Genomic DNA, 12,859 nt, shown 5'->3' with positions numbered 1-12,859 from the left:
GACTAGAAGCAACATTTAGTCAATGTTGTTCTTTGAATTGAACTTTAGCAAAACAAAACCTAATATGATTGCAATTCCTGTCTCCTTAAATACACTGCTCAAAAAAATAAAGGGAACACTTAAACAACACATCCTAGATCTGAATGAATGAAATAATCTTATTAAATACTTTTTTCTTTACATAGTTGAATGTGCTGACAACAAAATCATACAAAAATTATCAATGGAAATCAAATTTATCAACCCATGGATGTCTGGATTTGGAGTCACCCTCAAAATTAAAGTGGAAAACCACACTACAGGCTGATCCAACTTTGATGTAATGTCCTTAAAACAAGTCAAAATGAGGCTCAGTAGTGTGTGTGGCCTCCACGTGCCTGTATGACCTCCCTACAACGCCTGGGAATGCTCCTGATGAGGTGGAGGATGGTCTCCTGAGGGATCTCCTCCCAGACCTGGACTAAAGCATCCGCCAACTCCTGGACAGTCTGTGGTGCAACGTGGCGTTGGTGGATGGAGCGAGACATGATGTCCCAGATGTGCTCAATTGGATTCAGGTCTGGGGAATGGGCGGGCCAGTCCATAGCATCAATGCCTTCCTCTTGCAGGAACTGCTGACACACTCCAGCCACATGAGGTCTAGCATTGTCTTGCATTAGGAGGAACCCAGGGCCAACCGCACCAGCATATGGTCTCACAAGGGGTCTGAGGATCTCATCTCGGTACCTAATGGCAGTCAGGCTACCTCTGGCGAGCACATGGAGGGCTGTGCGGCACCCCAAAGAAATGCCACCCCACACCATGACTGACCCACCGCCAAACCGGTCATGCTGGAGGATGTTGCAGGCAGCAGAATGTTCTCCACGGCGTCTCCAGACTCTGTCACGTCTGTCACGTGCTCAGTGTGAACCTGCTTTCATCTGTGAAGAGCACAGGGCGCCAGTGGCGAATTTGCCAATCTTGGTGTTCTCTGGCAAATGCCAAACGTCCTGCACGGTGTTGGGCTGTAAGCACAACCCCAACCTGTGGACGTCGGGCCCTCATACCATCCTCATGGAGTCTGTTTCTGACCGTTTGAGCAGACACATGCACATTTGTGGCCTGCTGGAGGTCAATTTGCAGGGCTCTGGCAGTGCTCCTCCTGCTCCTCCTTGCACAAAGGCGGAGGTAGCGGTCCTGCTGCTGGGTTGTTGCCCTCCTACGGCCTCCTCCACGTCTCCTGATGTACTGGCCTGTCTCCTGGTAGCGCCTCCATGCTCTGGACACTATGCTGACAGACACAGCAAACCTTCTTGCCACAGCTCGCATTGATGTGCCATCCTGGATGAGCTGCACTACCTGAGCCACTTGTGTGGGTTGTAGACTCCGTCTCATGCTACCACTAGAGTGAAAGCACCGCCAGCATTCAAAAGTGACCAAAACATCAGCCAGGAAGCATAGGAACTGAGAAGTGGTCTGTGGTCACCACCTGCAGAACCACTTCTTTATTGGGGGTGTCTTGCTAATTGCCTATAATTTCCACCTGTTGTCTATTCCATTTCCACAGCAGCATGTGAAATGTATTGTCAATCGGTGTTGCTTCCTAAGTGGACAGTTTGATTTCACAGAAGTGTGATTGACTTGGAGTTACATTGTGTTGTTTAAGTGTTCCCTTAATTTTTTTGAGCAGTGTATATAATTCCGTAAAGTAGGCACTCCTACATCCAGCTATATTATTATTCTCTATGGCAATTAAACACATAATGGCTATTGGTTACAATAATAGGCAACTTCACATCAGCCTCTAAAAATGACCCTTGCAGCACCTCAGTAGGCTATGACTCATGACGACATGAAATTGTTGAATGACCATGGTTAAACTAAACATTTCTCCAAATAGTCTGGTGACAATTTACAGGATGCAATATCAACCTTATTTTACAATTTATACAAATGGTATGGTCATTAGGCTAAAACATAAGAATATATTTCATAAAATTACATTGTCCCCTTGTATTGACCATTTATACTGTGCAATAGGAATATGTTGATCTTGAGATTTATAAAAACAAATTATGACGTGAGGGAAATGTAACGTCAGTGTCACGAATCCATTAGATCTCTGTATATTTAACAATCTATAAGAACTTTAACGTCCCTTTCAAGAAGACACATTATCGTGTTCCTTCATATCCATATGACATGATTATCCAGGAAAAAAACAGTCTGTATCAGATCAATTCTCTTACCATTCTCTCTCTTTCCCCAGACAGTTACAATGTATCCTTGTATTCCGTATTGAACAGGGGCTGTCTCAGTAGTCGTCTTTTACTAAAACCTGTAAAACGTTGTTGTTTTTGCAGTTGGACGGCTTCTAAAAAAAAATGAAAAATGACAAATTCCAAATAAACAATAGGATCCCAGATGCCTTCCAAGCAGGAACGCACGGATTCTCCTCAGGACCTGGTTCCTCTGTCCATACTGTAGCTATTGTAAATGAACTCAGGCTCCGAATGCTGCTGTATGTTTGAGCGGTGAAGTTAAAATTCGAGGCTGGTAGTTCACTGAGCAGCCTGACCAAACAATCCATAAATGGAAAATTCGTCTTTAGCCCTCAGCCAATAGGAGCGGGATCTGGACGCGTCACTCCAGAGGGAATCCCACCAGATGATTTTGGGTACGTTGGAGAACACATGTGTGTAAAAAGTGCGGCGCAATCAAATCGGACAAATAAGAGCTTTGAATTTGATAAGAATTTATTCTGAAAGAGGACCATATTGTATAAGCATTATACACTTTATGATACTTTTAGATCACTTATGGGATAGGTTTTACAAGTTTATATTTCCTTCTAAATTGAGCAGAAAAGTCATTGTCCCATTGCGCTCTAGTGACTCCTGTGGCGGGCCGGGCGCATGCACGCTGACACGGTCACCAGTTGTAAGGCGTTTCCTCCGACACATTGGTGCAGCTGATTCCGGGTTAAGCGAGCAGTGTGTCAAGAAGCAGTGCGGCTTGGCAGGGTCGTGTTTCGGAGGACGCATGGCTCCGTACGGAAGTTGCAGCGATTTGACAAAACTGTAACTACCAATTGGATATCACGAAATTGGGGAGAAAAAGGGGTAAAAAAAAAGTAAATTGAGCATATTTAAAAAAATATATTCCTTTGATACTGCCATTCCATTTCTTTTTTATCCTGAAAAACTCCCAATTTCTGAAAAACTCAGAATTTCTTAACGATTACAAGCACACCCATAACAAGATGCAGCCACCACTATGCTTGGAAATGTGGAGAGTGGTACTCAGTGATGTGTTGTATTTGATTGCTTTGCCACATTTTTTGCAGTATTCCTTTAGTGCCTTGTTGCAAACAGGATGCATGTTTTGGAATATTTGTATTCTGTACATACTTCCTTCTTTTCACTCTGTCATTTAGGTTAGTATTGTGGAGTAACTACAATGTTGTTGATCCATCCTCAGTTTTCTCCTATCACAGCCATTAAACTCTGTAACTGTTTTAAAGTCACATTTTAGACGCTCTTATCCAGAGCGACTTACAGTTAGTGAATGCATACATTATTATTTTTCCTACCCCCTTTGGGAATCGAACCCACAACCCTGGCGTTGCAAATGCCATGCTCTATCAACTGAGCTACATCCCTGCCGGCCATTCCCTCCCATACCCTGGACGACACTGGGCCATTTGTGCGCCGCCCCGTGGGTCTCCCAGTCACGGCCGGCTACGACAGAGCCTGGATTCAAACCAGGATCTCTAGTGGCACAGCTAGCACTGCGATACAGTGCCTTAGACCACTGCGCCACTCGGGAGACATTGGCCTCATGGTGAAATTCGTGAGCGGTTTCCTTCCCCTCTGGCAACTGAGTTAGGAAGGAAGCCTGTATCTTTGTAGTGACTGGGTGTATTGATACACCATCCAAAGTGTAATTAATAACTTCACCATGCTCAAAGGGAAATTCAGTGACTTATTCCAATAGGTGCCCTTCTTTGCAAAGCATTGGACAACCTCCATGGTCTTTGTGGTTGAATCTGTGTTTGTAATTCATTGCTCAACTGAGGACCTTACAGATAATATGTGTGGGATACAAAGATGAGGTAGTCATTACAATTTTTTTAACACTATTATTGCACACAGAGTGAGTCCATGCAACTTATTATGTGACTTGTTAAGCACATTTCTACTCCTGAACGTATTTAGGCTTGCCATAATAAAGGGTTAAATACTTATTGACATTTCCACTTTTCATTTTTTATTAATTTGTAAACATTTCGAAAAACATCATTCCACTTTGACATTATGGGGTATTGTGTGTAGGCCAGTGACAAAAAAAACTTGATTTAATAATTTTTTTAATTCAGGCTATAACACAACAAAATATGGAAAAAGTGAAGGGGAGGGAATACATTCTGAAGGGACTGTAATTAACATAACCCAAATAACATGAATGTGAATTAATGTTACAGTATGACATTTAATGGGTGCTCATGTGACCGATGTAAACAACCGTGTGAACACAAATAACTGGAGCAGTAGGATGAAGACAATGCACTCACAATGCACTCACCGTGTCAAATATAGAAAGAGTTCACCCAAAATAATTGAGTTTTTCGTTTTTCTATCCCTGAACATATACGATGGCAAACAACCCATTTCTCACAGCCAAATGTCAAATGTAATTTGGTTGACTGGATATTTATAACGCTTTTGCAAGTCAACTCCAACTGTGTCAGCTCATCTCATCTACTGTCACCAATGTGTAGCACACACAAATGATGACATCTCCTGCGCACCAGATCTTTAACTGGGTACGGTTTGGATGTGGAGTGAGGCAGGGAATGAGGCAGGGAGGGAGCCGGTATAACATGTGGGTGAAACCTGTATGACAGGCCTAACAATGGCATGCAGGGCTTGCAGGCTGCCCATGACATTCTGTAACAGGTTATGCTGCTGCCATGAATACCAACTGTTTGATTTCAAACATATACCTGTAGAATGCGTGTGTGTGTGTGTGTCAGTGGCATAGCTCTGTTTCCCACCCAATTGGGAGCCAGGCCCAGCCAATCAGAATGAGTTTTTCCCCACAAAAGGGCTTCATTATGTACAGAAATAATTCACAGCAGTTTTTTGTGCAAATGGAACATTTCTGGGATCTTCTATTTCAGCTCATGAAACATGGGCCCAACACTTTACATGTTGCGTTTATATTTTTGTTCAGTGTACAAACCATCTACTTGGGACTATCAAAATAAAGTGCTAACAAACCTTTTTTCATTTTGCCATAGTTTGTACATCTCAATTGGCAATAGGCAGAGAGAAAAAGTTGCAGTTTTATAGCTAATCTCTTGCTACTTTACATATTTGCCATGAGGCTGAGAGAAAATGTTGCTGTTTAAGAGCGAATTTCCTGGTATTCTACACACTTTGCCATGAGGCTGTGAGGAAATTGTGGAGTTTTAAAGCTAATTTCCTGTAATTCAAGAAAAACTAATCATGGCTTATGATGTGTTCAAATGCTATCCCCCCAACCCAAAATCTCGTAGGACCACGCATTGCGGGGGCTGCGTGCTGCGCCAGTGGCATGTGTGTGTGTATGTGTGTGAGTGTGTAAGACAGAAGTCATTTTGTTATTCAAAGATTTGGAGAGCCTAATAATGATTCAAAGATAACATGAACATTGATAAAAAGTTACAGATGCATGGCAATGCCAGGAAAAACAGGTAAGTATCACCATCTGCAGGGCAAAAGCTTTAAGCACAAACATAGGCCAGAGAGGAACTTGATGCTGCAAAAGGATGACTGGGAAAAAGGGGATTTAGATATATTTTGTTCTTATTTACCTTGAGATACTTTGACTTACTTCTATTTAATATCCCCAAACAAATGTTTTTGTCATATCTTCAGCACAATGGCGTAGTAAGTAGTCATATAGATATGAATATTCCTACGCAGATTATTATAATGACTAGAATTTTGAGACATGTCAGGCATAAATACGTGTAGTATCAACTCTTCAAAACAACCAAATAGTTGGGAGTTCTGTAAACTTTACCACACTCACATACTGTATATCATACATTCCCACACCACAAACACCCTCTGTTCATGCTGTCTTCCTGTTTTGGTCAGCTCTGCTTCCTCATTATGTGAATCAAGAAAATAAAAAAAGGATTCTAAGTACAACGATCATGGACGTGCTCTCTATCTTCATTCTAATGACTCTGGTAGGAAAATGTCAAGGTGGGTAAATATTTTCTCAACAAAGTTTAAGACTTGAATAATAGAGTTTGTGAGTCTACAATCGAGAAGCTTCATTCTAACTTTGGAAACCTTTTTTTTCTATCTCAAAGGGAACATTTATCTAATTTATCAAGGGGAAAAAGAAGATATATCCCTACAATGTGAAGGGAGTTTTTGGCAGATTGACCTAGATCAAAACAACAAGGTGGATTGCACTTTTAATGACATTGCCAATGACAATAAGAATAAATGTGACCAGGATTTGAATGGGAAGAACAGAACACTTGAACTAGAAAAAAAATCCTGCATAAATCTAAGTATTATACAATGTTTTAATATGAAATTGGAAAAAAACATCACTGGATTTTTTGCGTGTTTCCACAATGTCCAATCAATTGATCGATACCTATTCCCCTTTAAACCATCAAAAGATCTGGTGGCTTTTTATATTGTGGCATTTGTTGAATCAGAGAGTGAGTTCACATTTACATTTCCTAACTTTCACAATTTCTAAATGATATACAACTCACATTACAGTATACCGTACAGTAGGCCTATATTGTATATATACAGTGCATTCGGAAAGTATTCAGACCCCTTGACTTTTCCCACATTTTGTTTAGTTACAGCCTTATTCTAAAATGGATTAAATTGTTTACCCCCCTCATCAATACACACACAATACCCCATAATGACAAAGCAAAAACTGGTTTGTAGAAATGTTTGCACATTTCTAAAAAAATAAAGAACTGAAATATCACATTTACATAAGTATTCAGACCCTTTACTCAGTACTTTGTTGACACACCTTTGGCAGCGATTACAGCCTTGAGTCTACTTGGGTATGACGCTACAAGCTTGGCACACCTGTATTTGGGGAGTTTCTCCCATTCTTCTCTGCAGATCCTCTCAAGCTCTGTCAGGTTGGATGGAGAGCGTCGCTGCACAGCTATTTTCAGGTCTCTCCAGAGATGTTCGATCGGGTTCAAGTCCGGGCTCTGGCTGGGCCACTCAAGGACATTCAGAGACTTGTCCCGAAGCCATTCCTGCTTTGTCTTGGCTGTGTGCTTAGGGTCGTTGTCCTGTTGGAAGGTGAATCTTTGCCCCAGTCTGAGGTCCTGAGTGCTCTGGAGCAGGTTTTCATCAAGGATCTCTCTGTACTTTGCTCCGTTCATCTTTCCCAAGATCCTGACTAGTCTCCCAGTCCCTGCCGCTGAAAAACATCCCCACAGCATGATGCTGCCACCACCATGCTTCAACATAGGGATGGTGCCGTGTTTCCTCCAGACATGACGCTTGGCATTCAGGCCAAATAATTCAATCTTGGTTTCATCAGACCAGAGAATCTTGTTTCTCATGGTCTGAGTGTCCTTTAGGTGTCTTTTGGCAAACTCCAATCGGGCTGTCATGTGCCTTTTACTGAGGAGTGGCTTCCGTCTGGCCACTCCACCATAAAGGCCTTATTGGTGGAATGCTGCAGAGATGGTTGTCCTTCTGGAAGGTTCTCCCATCTCCACAGAGGTACTCTGGAGCTCTGTCAGAGTAACCATCGGGTTCTTGGTCACCTCCTTGACCAAGGCTCTTCTCCCCCGATTGCTCAGTTTGGCGGGCCGGCCAGCTCTAGGAAGAGTCTTGGTGGTTCCAAACTTCTTCCATTTAAGAATGGAGGCCACTGTGTTCTTGGGGACCTTCAATGCTGCAGAAATGTTTTGGTACCCTTCCCCAGATCTGTGCCTCGACAAAATCCTGTCTTGGAGCTCTATGGATACTTCCTTCGACCTCATGGCTTGGTTTTTGGTCTGACATGCACTGTCAACTGTGGGACCTTATATAAACAGGTGTGTGCCTTTCCAAATCATGTCCAACCAATTGAATTTACCACAGGTGAACTCCAATCAAGTTGTAGAAACATCTTAAGGATAATCAATGGAAACAAGATGCACCGGAGCTCAATTTCGAGTCTCATATTAAAGGGTCTGAATACTTATGTAAATAAAGTTTTTCAGTTTTTTCAGTTTCATAAATTCGCAAACATTTCTAAAAACCTGTTTTTGCTTTGTCATTATGGGGTATTGTGTGTACATTAATGAGGATTTGTATTTAATTAATCATTTTTTGAATAAGGCTGTAATGAAAATTTTTTGGAAAAGGGGAGGGGGTCTGAATACTTTCCACATGCACTGTAGATATAATATATTTGAATTCATATGATTTTGAGATTCATCATTTTACAATATGTTTATGAAAATATTTTACATGAAATTATGTTCTGTTTCTGTAGTGGTGATACCTGACCCTGGTGTGGAAACTAAAACTGTTACCAAACAGCATGGGGAAACAGTCAACCTTACATGTCATTTCACAATAGCCGACCATTTTTCTAACTTGCCATTCTCAGTGTATTGGATCAAGACCTTCAGCGGAAAAAATTGCACTTGTGTTCATTCTTATTCTTTTGATTATATTGTTGGACCATCATATGACCACCATTGTCTCATTGATGAGGCCCTGCTGAATAAAATGTAAAATACTTCATCTATACCCCAAACAAACCCTAACTTTCATAACCTTAAGATCAGCAATGCCACATATTCAGACAGCGGACAGTATGTGTGTGCCTTACAGGTGCTTAAAGGTCCAAAAGGGCACTGGAAGGTAATAACTAATATCACAGTCACTGTGAATGGAGAATTCAACAACCACACCAACAGGAATGACACAGCCCTGTTAGATACACCTGGTGAGTCACAGTATATTGTTATCACTAATACATAATATGATCATGAATAATACCTCATTGATCTTCATTCTGAATGCTTTGTGTTTTATTAAAATGGGGTCCTTACATACCACTGTATGTAGTGGGAGCCCTGTTCTTCTCCTGCCTGTTTGTTACTGTCATTGTCATTGTCATTGTCATGACGAATAATACCAAGATTTTGCAAGGTGAGTAAAAACCCACATACTGTATGTTCTATTATCAAGTATGTATTTTATTTATCAAGTATTATTTCCATAAAAGGAATTTGCAGTACTGACAGGTTTTCAAACCCATTTAACCCCACTGCTTCCTCTTTCTGGATGTAGGCTCCCCATTCGCTGAGGGCAGAGGAGAGGAGGAGGGGCCCTACTCACTTGTGAAGCTGACTGAAGTGAGAGATCCTGTGGCTGCACAGAACGGGGCTGAGGAACATGCTGCTGTTGCTGCCAAGCCTTATTCTGTAGTCATGTTCAATACTGAGTATGAGGCCTTTGACCCCCAGGCCATTCAGACACCATCCACCTGACCACCTCAGGATTGGAGTGGAAGTATGAGTTACTAACAACCATTAGTTATTCATATCATGTAGATAAAGTTAGATAAAGATAATGTTTTCATGATTGGTCCTTCATATTGTGTTTAGACCAAGGTTGGGGTGGGGCCGCCAGGGGTTTGTTTGGGATGGAGGGTGGGAGAGGTTGAGTTTGGTGAAAAAAATATTTTGTGATTCTTATTGATTGTACAGGTTATGTGACTCAATAAAAAAACTTAACTTAGTGAAATTAAAGAGAAAAGGAGGATTTACTTTCTTTTTTAATTGAATGTTTTTGTGCTCACTCATGCTGGACTGAACATTTTCACTAGATGGTGCTAGTGCTCAGTCCTACAGTTATGCTTACTGTTTCTCTGATATTGTGTGATATGTGTGATTGCTTAATTATTATGTAACATTGAATAAACATTGCATAAATTAAATTAATGTGATTTTTTTTTTGGGGGGGGGATCAATCATTGCAATATCAATTGGAATATCAATAGGCGATAGAGTATACTAAACATGATTAATCAAATCAAAATTATTCGTAAATAGACCAGATTATACTTTTTATTTTTAGATTGTAACTTCCATCAATGTAAATGTCTGCATCCCTTCCAATCCCCCATATGTTTTTTTTTCTCACAAATATATATATATATATATATATATATATATAAATATACATACATACACATACATATACACATACATACATATAAATACATATACATACATATATATACATACCACCCCTTCCCTAATTGGAGTAGACTAGTGAACAACAACGCTTAGCCCTCTACTTCCAGCTTATACATACTATTTACATTTTATGGACACAGTCAATTTTACAATAATTATATTTTGTTGGTTTTTACTCCTGAACTTCCTCTGCCCTCAACCTTCCAATCATTTTTATGATGTCCATCCGGTTTGCTTCTATATCCCATATCTTTCTAACTGTGCTCTTTCACAAAAGCTCTCAACCTATAACCTATATACTTATTATGGACACAGTATGCTTTACATTAGTAATCTTGTTGTTATTACTTGTTGTTATTAGTCCCATCCTTCAGCTCCATTCAACACTTCCCATCTATCTCTTAACACCATTCATATTGGATTTCTATTTGCCATATATTTTCAACTGTACTGTGATGTTTCACAAAAGTTCTGAACCCTTCTATTCTCATTGTTTCTACAGATTGTAAATTGAAAATAAACATTTAGCTAAAAGTATTATTATATTATTGATCGATTGACTATGACTTTTCAGATCACCTAATAGTGCTATCTGCAGGGTTAGTTCCAGGTAAATATTGCAATCCTTCAGCCATTCCTGGACCTGTGACCAAAAACAAGCTACAAATGGACAGTACCAAAACAAATTATCTAATGATTCTGTCTCTTCGCAGCAAAATCTGCAGAGCTGGGAAGATTGTTTCCCACATATAAATAACATCCTATTGGTAGCAAGAATGTTGTATAATAATTTAAATTGAAAAATTCTACCTTTTGAATCTGGCGTCGTTTTGCGCTTCAGTTCATAAACACTATGCCATGGAATCGTACGTCAAAAATCTCTTCCCAACTATTTTGCAATCTATATGGGACGGCTGTCAATCCTTTGGTCCATAAATGAAACTGGTATACTTTTTTATTTATCACAATTTTCTTTAACCAATTATGTTCTTTAATGCAGGGCCGACAGACAAGTTCCTTACCTTTTCCCCCTTCCACTTTCCTCTTCCATTTTTGCGGTAATTCTGCAATTATTTGGTTGTAATTTTGGGTAGAGCAGTCATTTCCATATGTTTTTGTTAGCTGCATGTGCGACATAACTCCACCAGTCTTACCTATGATATAATTTACGAAGATTATATATTTTTTAAACTTTTTTTTATTTTTTTATCAATTAGTATATTTGAGTTTAACCACAATATTTGTGGAATTATTTGTTCTGTCGTTTCTGGAGTATTAAATTAAAATTGCAACCAACTTTCTATGGCTTGTTTTAGAAATAGTGATATTTGGGAGATGATTTCCTTTTCAAATAACTGAAAGTGAGAGGTTGTAATCTGAATAAAGGGAAAAGGGCCATTCTTGAACATGAGGTGAGACAATCTTACTAATTTGCTAGAGAACTAGTTCGAATTTAAGTATAACTTTTATATGACTGAAGCTTTTAGTGATATGTCTAATGCTTTAATATTTAATAATTTCTCTCCTCCGAATTAATATTAATTATATAAATAGGCCCGTTTAATTTTGTCTGGCTTGCCGTTCTGTCACGGATTCTGCCGAGGCAGCCCTTCCTCCTTGCTCGGGCAGGCTTCGGCGTTCGTCGTCACCAGAGTACTAGCTGCTGCCGATCTATGTTCTATGTTTCTATGTTCTACCTGTTGTTGTCTGATTGTTTCACACCTGTTTCCCATCTTGTAATTACTCCGTCCCTATTTAACCCTGTGGCTCCCATTGTGCTCTGTGCGTGTTTGTTTATTGTTTCGTGTGTCGTTGGTGAGCGGGTTTGTTCCTCCCTGCGTGGAGGTTTACTTGTTTCTTTACGTGTTCAGTAAAGTTATGTTTTCATTTAGATATGTGTCCTGCGCCTGTCTACCGCATTACACTGACACCGTGACACGTTCCAAATAAAATTGAATATTTTTTTCTCATATAATTTAAAATACTGTTCGCTAGGGGTAGGCAAGACCATAAGCAAATAGGTAAACTGGGATAATACTAAAGAGTTAATCAGGGTGATTTTTCCACAAATTGACAGGTATTTACCTTATCATTGTAGCAAGATCTTATCTATTTTTGCTAACTTTCTATTAAAATGTATTGGAGTGAGATCATTTATTTTATTTGGGATATGTATTCTGAGTATATCCACATCACCATCAGACCATTTTATTGGTAAACTACATGGTAGTGTAACATTTTTATTTTTTTGTGATCGAATACATAATATAGTACAGTTATCATAATAGTGGTCCTCTGTAGCTCAATTGGTAGAGCATGGCGCTTGTAATGCCAGGGTAGTGGGTTCGATCCCCGGGACCACCCATACGTAAAAATGTATGCACGCATGACTGTAAGTCGCTTTGGATAAAAGCGTCTGCTAAATGGCTTATTATTATTATTATAATTTGGTTGTAATCCAGTGAGGTTAGAAAATGTATCTAGATCCTCTATGAGGCTGTGGAGGGATTCAAGTTGTGGATTTAAAAGAAAACATGCATCATCAGCATACAATGACACCTTTGTTTTTAAGCCCTGGATTTGTAATCCCTTGATATTATTGTTGGATCTGATTTTAATAGCTAA

The 12,859-nt window shown here is 39.8% G+C and overlaps 1 long non-coding RNA gene across 2 annotated transcripts; it reads left to right on the top strand.

Moving 5' to 3' along the window:
- Positions 1–6,120: 6,120 nt before the first annotated feature.
- LOC123490409 lies at positions 6,121–9,972 on the top strand. Of its 2 annotated transcripts, XR_006660940.1 has the most exons (4): positions 6,121–6,236; positions 6,347–6,709; positions 8,518–9,182; positions 9,324–9,972. It is a non-coding gene; the product is annotated as an uncharacterized LOC123490409 (long non-coding RNA). The 2 variants fall into 2 exon arrangements; XR_006660939.1 differs by having other exon boundaries at positions 8,518–9,972.
- Positions 9,973–12,859: the final 2,887 nt, after the last annotated feature.

Source organism: Coregonus clupeaformis, unplaced genomic scaffold (assembly GCF_020615455.1).
Source record: "Coregonus clupeaformis isolate EN_2021a unplaced genomic scaffold, ASM2061545v1 scaf3866, whole genome shotgun sequence".
Lineage (NCBI taxonomy): Eukaryota > Metazoa > Chordata > Actinopteri > Salmoniformes > Salmonidae > Coregonus > Coregonus clupeaformis.
The sequence above is the reverse complement of the archived record's forward strand: the minus strand, read 5'-3'. Positions and strand labels throughout refer to the sequence as shown.